General features: G+C 49.4%; 1 pseudogene; it reads left to right on the top strand.

Moving 5' to 3' along the window:
* The first annotated feature begins 3,202 nt into the window (after positions 1-3,202).
* On the top strand, positions 3,203-7,436 carry LOC147081964 (uncharacterized; annotated as a pseudogene).
* The last annotated feature ends 2,138 nt before the right edge of the window (positions 7,437-9,574 follow it).

Raw genomic sequence — 9,574 nt, 5'->3', positions numbered from 1 at the left:
CTGTATAAAACACTGGTTAGGCCACAGCTGGAATACTGTGTGCAGTTCTGGTCGCCACACTACAGGAAGGATGTGATCGCGTTAGAGAGGGTGCAGAGGAGGTTCACCAGGATGTTACCAGGGCTGGAGCGCTTCAGCTATGAAGAGCGACTGGGCAGATTGGGTTTGTTTTCCTTGGAGCAGAGGAGGCTGAGGGGGGACATGATTGAGGTGTACAAAATTATGAGGGGCATAGATAGGATGGATGCTGAGGAGCTTTTTCCCTTAGTAGAAGGGTCAATAACTAGGGGGCATAGATTCAAGGTAAAGGGCGGGAGGTTTAGAGGGGATTTGAGAAAGAACTTTTTCACCCAGAGGGTGGTTGGAGTCTGGAACTCACTGCCTGAAAGGGTTGTGGAGGCAGAAACCCTCACAACATTTAAGAAGCATTTGGATGTGCACTTGAAATGCCATAGCATACAAGGCTACGGGCCAAATGCTGGAATATGGGATTAGATTAGACAGGGCTTGATGGCCGGCGCGGACACGATGGGCCGAAGGGCCTCTATCCGTGCTGTATTACTCTATGACTCTCTAAAAGTGGATAAATCCCCAGGCCCAGACGAGATGTATCCCAGGCTGCTTTGTGAGGCAAGGGAGGAGATTGCAGGGGCTCTGACACAAATTTTCAGAACCTCTGGTGAGAGGACTGGAGAACAGCTAACGTAGTACCATTATTCAAGAAGGGTAGCAGAGATAAACCAGGGAATTACAGGCCAGTGAGCCTAACATCAGTGGCAGGGAAATTATTGGAAAAACTTCTGAGGGACAGAATTAGTCTCCACTTGGAGAGGCAAGGATTAATCAAGGATAGTCAGCATGGCTTTGTCAAGGGGAGATCAAGTCTAACCAATTTTATTGAATTTTTCGAGGGGGTGATTAGGTGTGTGGATCAGGGTAGTGCAGTTGATGTAGTCTACATGGACTTCAGTAAGGCTTTTGACAAAGTCCCACATGGGAGACTGGTCAAGAAGGTAAGAACCCATGGGATCCAGGGCAAATTGGCACATTGGATCCAAAATTGGCTTAGTGGCAGGAGGCAGAGGGTGATGGTCGAAGGTTGTTTTTGTGACTGGAAGCCTGTGTCCAGTGGTGTACCGCAGGGATCGGTGCTGGTCCCCTTGCTGTTTGTAGTGTACATTCATGATTTAGATATGAATGTAGGAGGTATGATCAGTAAGTTCGCAGATGACACGAAAATTGGTGGAGTGGTAAATAGCGAGGAGGGAAGCCTCAGGCTACAGGACGATATAGATGGGTTAGTTAGATGGGCAGAACAGTGGCAAATGGAATTTAACCCTGAAAAGTGTGAGGTGATGCATTTTGGGAGGACTACCAAGGCAAGGGAATACACAATGAATGGTAGGACCCTAGGAAGGACAGAGGATCAGAGGGACCTTGGTGTGCATGTACATAGATCCCTGAAGGCAGCAGGACAGGTAGAGAAGGTGGTTAAAAAGGCATATGGGATACTTGCCTTCATTAGCTGAGGCATAGAATATAAGAGCAGGGATGTTATGATGGAGCTGTACAAAACGCTAGTTAGGCCACAGCTGGAATACTGTGTGCAGTTCTGGTCGCCACACTATAGGATGGATTTGATTGCATTGGAGAGGGTGCAGAGGAGATTCACCAGGATGTTACCTGGGCTGGAGCGCTTCAGCTATGAGGAGAGACTGGACAGGCTGGGGTTGTTTTCCTTGGAGCAGAGAAGGCTGAGGGGGGACCTGATTGAGGTGTACAAAATTATGAGGGGCATAAATAGGGTAGATAGAAAGGAACTTTTCCCCTTAGTAAAGGGGTCAATAACCAGGGGGCATAGTTTCAAGGTAAGGGGCAGGAGGTTTAGAGGGGATTTGAGGAAAAACTTTTTCACCCAGAGGGTGGTTGGAATCTGGAACTCACTACCTGAAAGGGTGGTAGAGGCAGGAACCCTCACAACATTCAAGAAGCATTTAGACGAGCACTTGAAACGCCATAGCATACAAGGCTACGGACCAAGTGCTGGAAAATGGGATTAGCATAGACAGGGCTTGATGGCTGGCGCAGACACGATGGGCCGAAGGGCCTCTTTCTGTTCTGTGTGTCTCTATCCAAAAAAAGCAGTGGACCCAGCACTGACCCTGGGGGAACACCGCTACCATCCTCCAGTCTGAAAAACACCTCGCTGTTTTCTGTCCTTAAGCCAATTCCTTATCCAAGCTGCCACTGACCCACCTATTCCATGAGCCTCAATTTTGTTAACCAGCCTTCTATGTGGTACTTTGTCAAATGCCTTCCGAAAATCTAAGTCTGTCCCAGGAACTGTCGCAAAACACAATTAGAGATCCTGTCCCTTTGATTCCTGAATTTAAAAAGACTATTACAATCTGAGCCCGTGGGTTGTGAGCCAAAGAGCCTTGTGTCCAGTGAGGGGAATAAAGGCCCACAGCCTCCCCTGGCCCCAGGCCCTGAACAAGGGACTGGAGAAACTTGCTGCCCTGTGGATCAGACAATCAGCCGGCGCAAGTCCAGCCCCTCAGGCTCCCCGATTGGTTGGAGGACCCGCCGCCGGCTTGCTCCTCTAGCCCCGCCCTGCTCGCTCCCTATTGGTCGGAAGCTCCCGTCAATCAGGCCTGGGTCACGTGTCCCTGGAGCGCGCTCCGGCAAACTGAAGAAGCTCTGCTCGGGGCCTGGATCCGCGGACTCTCAGGTTTGGATTCCCCTTTATTCTCTCCCCTCTGCTGATCTCAATTGGATCTGGGGGAAAACTCACTTTCCCTCACTGATTGTGGCTCATAACCAACACCGACTTTACAAAGAAAGCCCCGCGCGGCAGCCTGGAGCTCAGGGGCCCAGCGCGCAGGATGATTGACAGGGGAGCAGGGTGTGTGCTGAGCATGCGCGGTGCGGGCTGGGCGCCTGTGGAGCAGGAGAGGGCGGGGCCATGGGGCGCATGCGCGGTGTCAGCCACAACTCAGCGCAGTGGCCGGAGTGCTTTCTGGAGCGCGGGGGCTTGTGGGAATTGCAGCCACCATTACTATTGATTCTTTCAACCAAGTTGTGCAACAGCTGGGGCCTGAAAATCAGCTTCACTGCCCCTGGGCTGTGAAAGAGCAACATGAGACAACATTCTCCCTCTTACCGCTTTCTACACTCCTTTCGCAGGGTTTTTTTTTTTTTTTTTTTAGAAGCGGAGCATTTACAGAGAGGAAGCTCAAACCAACATCACATCAAGATCTGACAGAGTCACTCGATTTATATCATTGGCCTTTGCACATGGAAGGAGAGAGCAGTGATCACAGCACGGACAAACTGCACATGTGCTCCATGTGTGGACTCACCTTCAGCCGATTGCCTGCCTTGGCGAGACACATGCACCGTCACACCGGGGAGAGACCGGGTAAAGGTGGGGATGGTGGGAATGGATTCAGTTCCCCGTCTGTGTTGAAATTTAATCCGCACAGTCACCCTGGGGACAGTCCGTTCACCTGCTCCGTGTGTGGGAAAGGATTCACTTGCACATCCCACCTGCTGAGACACCAGCTTGTCCACACTGGTGAGAAACCGTTTAAATGTTCCGACTGTGGGAAGAAGTTTAAAAGCTCCACGAATCTGATGAGACACCAGCGGTCTCACACTGGAGAGAGACCGTTCACCTGCTCTGTGTGTGGGAAGGGTTTCACTCAGCCATCCCACTTGCAGATACACCAGCGAGTTCACACTGGGGAGAGGCCGTTCACCTGCTCTGTGTGTGGGAAGGATTTCACTGGGTCATCCAGCTTGCAGATACACCAGCGAATTCACACTGGGGAGAGGCCATTCACCTGCTCCGTGTGTGGGAAGCGATTCACACAGTTATCCAACCTGCAGGCACACCACCAAGTTCACACTGATGAGAGGCCATTTAAATGTTCCGACTGTGGGAAGAGCTTTAAAGGCTCCGAGGTTCTGATCAGACACCAGCGAGTTCACACTGGGGAGAGGCCATTTCCCTGCTCTGTGTGTGGGAAGCAATTCACCGATTCATCTACCTTGCTGATGCACCAGCTTGTTCACACTGATGAGAGACCCTTTAAATGTTCTGACTGTGGGAAGAGCTTTAAAAGATCCTGGGCTCTGACTACACACCAGCGAGTTCACACCGGGGAGAGGCCATTCACCTGCTCCGTGTGTGGAAAGGGATTCTTGCTGTCCTCCAGCCTGCTGAGACACCAGCTTGTTCACACCGATGAGAGACCGTTTACATGTTCTGACTGTGGGAAGAACTTTAAAAGCTCCAATGCCCTGCTGAGACACCAGCTTGTTCACACTGTTCTGTAGCACAGGGCCCTGTAGAGAACTGGGGTGACATGAACATGGAATGGATGAATGTTTTATAAATTCCTGTACTATTGTTTAATCTTTCAATCTGTTGTGCTGATGATTCCCTTGATTTGACTGTTCATGTTATTTTTTTCCCTTATCATAGGCAATTGCCTGTTAAAAGTCAACCATGTGCCCCCTTATTAAAGGGGCACAACCAATAAAACATGTAACATAACAAAAAAAAGTTTAAAGGAAACTTAAATTAAAATTAAAATTCTATTTTCGGGGGTGATGATGCACGTCAGTCCCTCCGGTACCCACCGGTCGTGGAAGGCCTCAAGCACGCCGGTGGACTGTTCATGTTATCACATAGAATAGGTCGACAAGTGAAGGCACAACGTCTGGCTGTGAATCTAATAATAACCTCACGGACCGCATAGCTGTGATACCCAGACGGGCTTGTGGTTATGGTCTGGTCACAGATGGACTAAATCCCCTTTACTCACCTCTGCAACAGGTTGTTACGGGGAGCCGTGGGTGCCCGTGTGTCATGCAACATAAAATTCACTCAGAGTCTGGGAAAGTACCTTCAACACAATTTTATTACACGTTAACAGGGGAACACCTATCCATGGACAGATGTTCCCTGATTGTTACAATCCATTGCCTTTTATACAGTTTTTGCTCTAAGTTGTGGCTTACATCAGACAGTTGGCTTCGGATGCAAATTCTTGTGACCCGTGTGTACATTCTGACCGTTTACATTAGTCTTGTGACCCCATACGTTATCTTCACCTCATTCCTTAATTAGTAACTAACGGTTTGTGTACCTTACTCAATTTGTAACTGACAGTTTGACCATTTGACCACATTACACCATACTTCTCTCTGGGACATATACAAAACAACTCTTTATATGGTTGGATGTATACTCGGTTCCTTAATTCTCTTATTTTTAGCTAATGAGCCCCTTTCTCCCTTTTAACCCTTTCAACATGAAACGGTACCATCTCCTAAAACAAGAGTTACAGGAACTAGACAAGGAGATCGAAACCGAACTCCGTAAGATACCGTGATGTGAAACAGCCTGAAACTGGGGCTTAAATGTAGATATCCATCCTTGGATCCACATCATCTCTCATGTACTGGTAGCGCTACAATTAATATTAGCATTAGGTTGGCTTACAATGACTTGTGCTGCTTGCTCGAAGCGTAGAAACAAAACCAGGGCAAAGACGATAGTTAAAGAACAGAGTAAGCTGCTCAAACATGTGCAAGATGAAGGAATTACTGAGCTCTAAAACACACTAGGTGTCCCCAACCTAGCAGCTGGCCACTGCAAGCGGGGCGGGATGCCTAAGGCAGTAGTAGTAGTAATTGGTCATCTTGGGTAAGTTAGCCAAGGACCAAAAGGGGGGTCTGAAGTGGGGCATCGGCGCCCTTCAGGAATTAAGGGGTTAACAATGCAGCTTACACACTAGAAACGGTTGAGACAGTGACCGGCAGAGATCAGACATGTTGACCACAAAGTTTCGATGCTTTTGAACGTTAGATGAAATTAGCTCAGAAACACCAACCACAAACTATGGAAGTGAAACCACACGGGGCACAGCAAGACAGAAATGCAGACATGTGGTTTTACTAACGGTCACAAAATACAATAACAGGTGAGATCATAAAGATCATGTGACAATAACATATAGGCGAAAGATTGTGTGACGCGAGATAGGGAATTAGCCAAACAGCAACTGTGCACGTGGGCCTTAAGCCAATTAAAACAGTGTAATGGAATATGCACGAGGTTAACACGACATTTGAACGTATAAATATGTAACGCTTACTGTATAATTTTGGAGAAGTCCTTACTGGTGCGCCAGTTAGAGATTGTCTCCCTACTGGTGTATTAAAGACCATTTAAATAACGATCTGAAAACCTTGTGTCGAGTGTAGGTTTAAAATACTCCACAACAACCTGCTCCGTGTATGGGAAGGGAGTCACTCAGTCATCCCACCTGCTGACACACCAGCGAGTTCACACTGGGGAGAGGATGTTCACCTGCTCTGTGTGTGGGAAGGGATTCACTCAGTCATCCCACCTACTGAGACACCAGCGAGTTCACACCAGGGAGAGACAGTTCACCTGCTCCGTGTGTGGGAAGGGATTCACTCAGTCATCCCACCTGCTGATACACCAGCGAGTTCACACCGGGGAGAGACCATTCACCTGCTCCGTGTGTGGGAAGGGATTCACTCAGTCATCCCACCTGCTGACACACCAGTGGGTCTGCACCGGAGAGACACCGTTCACCTGCTCCGTGTGTGGGAAGAGATTCATTGATCATCCCATCTGGTGACACACCAGCGAGTTCACACCGGGGAGAGACCATTCACCTGCTCCGTGTGTGGGAAGGGATTCATTGATTCATCCCACCTGGTGACACACCAGCGAGTTCACACCGGGGAGAGACCGTTCACCTGCTGTGTGTGTGGGAAGGGATTCACTCAGTCATCCCACCTGCGGACACACCAACAAGTTCACCCTGCTCTGTAGGGCAGGGCCCTGCCGGCAGCTGGGGCAATGTGAACATGGAAACTGTTTTATAAATTTTGTACTGCTGTTTAATCTTTCAGCCTCTGGAGCTGATGGTTCATGGGGAACACAAGCCTAGTCTGTGCAACCTGTCCTCATCATTTAACCCCTTTAGCCCTGGTATCATTCTGGTGAATCTGTGCCAATATATCCTTCCTAAGGTGCGGTGCCCAGAATGGAACAGTATTACAGACTGACTGCGGCCTGCTCGACTGTTCATTGTCAAAGCTTATCCAATCTGGTGACAGTTACGAAAGTGTGCGACGTAACAAAGGAAGAGATAAGGCGGATGTTGAACTATTGGAAAAACAAGTCTACATAATGTATTCTGCGCAGCAACAGACTCAGGAAGCTAAGGCTACAAAACATCCAGAATTACAGCGACTGTCAGGAGAACCATGAGTCACAATGAAGCAAGAAGGACAAGAACATCCTCAACTCTCCCAGAACACGGTCCTGATCACCCTCAGCTCCGAGTGGTGCTCCCCAGAATAAGGTTGTATGACTTTGTTATCTGGTAAAACTGTCAGGTCTGAATGTCAATAAAAATTATTCAAAACAATTCTAGAGTATTGCGTGATTCTTCCATGGCAGGTACAGCATAGGTTAGATACAGAGTAAAGCTCTCTCTGCACTGTCCCATCAAACACTCCCAGGGCAGGTACAGCATAGGTTAGATACAGAGTAAAGCTCTCTCTGCACTGTCCCATCAAACACTCCCAGGGCAGGTACAGCATGGGTTAGATACAGAGTAAAGCTCCCTCTACACTGTCACATCAAACACCCCCAGCGCAGGTACAACACGGGTTAGATACAGAGTAAAGCTCCCTCTACACTGTCCCATCAAACACTCCCAGGGCAGGTACAGCACGGGTTAGATACAGAGAAAAGCTCCCTCTACACTGTCCCATCAAACACTCCCAGGGCAGGTACAGAACAGGGTTAGATACAGAGTAAAGCTCACTCTACACTGTCCCATCAAACACTCCCAGGGCAGGTACAGCACGGGTTAGATACAAAGTAAAGCTCCCTCTACACTGTTCCATCAAACACTCCCAGGGCAGGTACAGCACGGGTTAGATACAGAGTAAAGCTCCCTCTACACTGTCCCATCAAACACTCCCAGGGCAGGTACAGCACGGGTAGAAACAGAGCAAAGCTCCCTCTGCACTGTCCCATCAAACACTCCCAGAGCAGGTACAGCACGGGTTAGATACAGAGTGAAGCGCCCTCTACACTGTCCCATCAGACACTCCCAGGGCAGGTACAGCACGGGTTAGATACAGAGTAAAGCTCCCTCTACACTGTCCCATCAAACACTCCCAGGGCAGGCACAGCACGGGTTAGTTACAGAGTAAAGCTCCCTCAACACTGTCCCATCAAACGCTCCCAGGGCTAGGACAGCAGGGGTTAGATACAGAGTAAAGCTCCCTCTACACTGTCCCATGAAACACACCCAGCGCAGGTACAGCACGGGTTAGATACAGAGTAAAGCTCCCTCTACACTGTCCCATCAAACATTCCCAGGACAGGTACAGCACGGGTTAGATACAGAGTAAAGCGCCCTCTACACTGTCCCATCAGACACTCCCAGGGCAGGTACAGCATGGGTTAGATACAGAGTAAAGCGCTCTCTGCACTGTCCCATCAAACACTCCCAGGGCAGGTACAGAATGGGTTAGATACAGAGTAAACCTCCCTCTACACTGTCCCGTCAAACACTCCCAGGGCAGGTACAGCACAGGTTAGATACAGAGTAAAGCTCCCTCTACACTGTTCCATCAAACACTCCCAGGGCAGGTACAGCACGGGTGAGATACAGAGTAAAGCTCCCTCTACACTGTCCCATCAAACACTCCCAGGGCAGGTACAGAATGGGTTAGATACAGAGTAAGGCTCCCTCTACACTGTCCCATCAAACACTCCCAGGGCAGGTACAGCACGGGTTAGATACAGAGTAAAGCTCCCTCTACACTGTCCCATCAAACACTCCCAGGGCAGGTACAGCACGGGTAGAAACAGAGCAAAGCTCCCTCTGCACTGTCCCATCAAACACTCCCAGAGCAGGTACAGCATGGGTTAGATACAGAGTGAAGCGCCCTCTACACTGTCCCATCAGACACTCCCAGGGCAGGTACAGCACGGGTTAGATACAGAGTGATACGCTTATCAATTACTTCATAAAAGGTGATGAGTCGAAGAAGAGATGATGAGTCGAAAGAAGAGATGAATAAGGCTTTTATTAGCTAAGAAGAGACCATGCTTCTTCGTGAGTGACTGAACAAGTCTGAACGAAACCCACACAGTGGTGGGTGGAGTCAGCTGAGGCATGCCTCCATACACAGCGCCACCCAGAGGTGGCATTATACAATACAGTGGTTTACCACATTCACCCCTTGTTTAATGTGAAGTCCGGCGGGGTGAAGGGTACTACAAGTTAAGTCTATCAGGAGGCCTTGTCTGACGTCCTGATCGTCGTGGTGGCGGCGGTGGTGTTGCAGCATCCGACGTCGGGTCTGGTGTCTGGGTGGTTGGCGAAGATTCCTGGGGCTTTGGCATGCCGTCTGCAGGGGTTGGGTTGGGAGGGGTGGTGGGGGATAACAGTGGTAAGGGGGATAACGGTGGTAAGGGGGATAACGGTGGTAATTCAGGGGTACC

This window comes from Somniosus microcephalus, unplaced genomic scaffold (genome assembly GCF_052327205.1).
Source record: "Somniosus microcephalus isolate GS21.2 unplaced genomic scaffold, FLI_Smic_1.0 scaffold265, whole genome shotgun sequence".
Taxonomy (NCBI): Eukaryota; Metazoa; Chordata; class Chondrichthyes; order Squaliformes; family Somniosidae; genus Somniosus; species Somniosus microcephalus.
The sequence above is the reverse complement of the archived record's forward strand: the minus strand, read 5'-3'. Positions and strand labels throughout refer to the sequence as shown.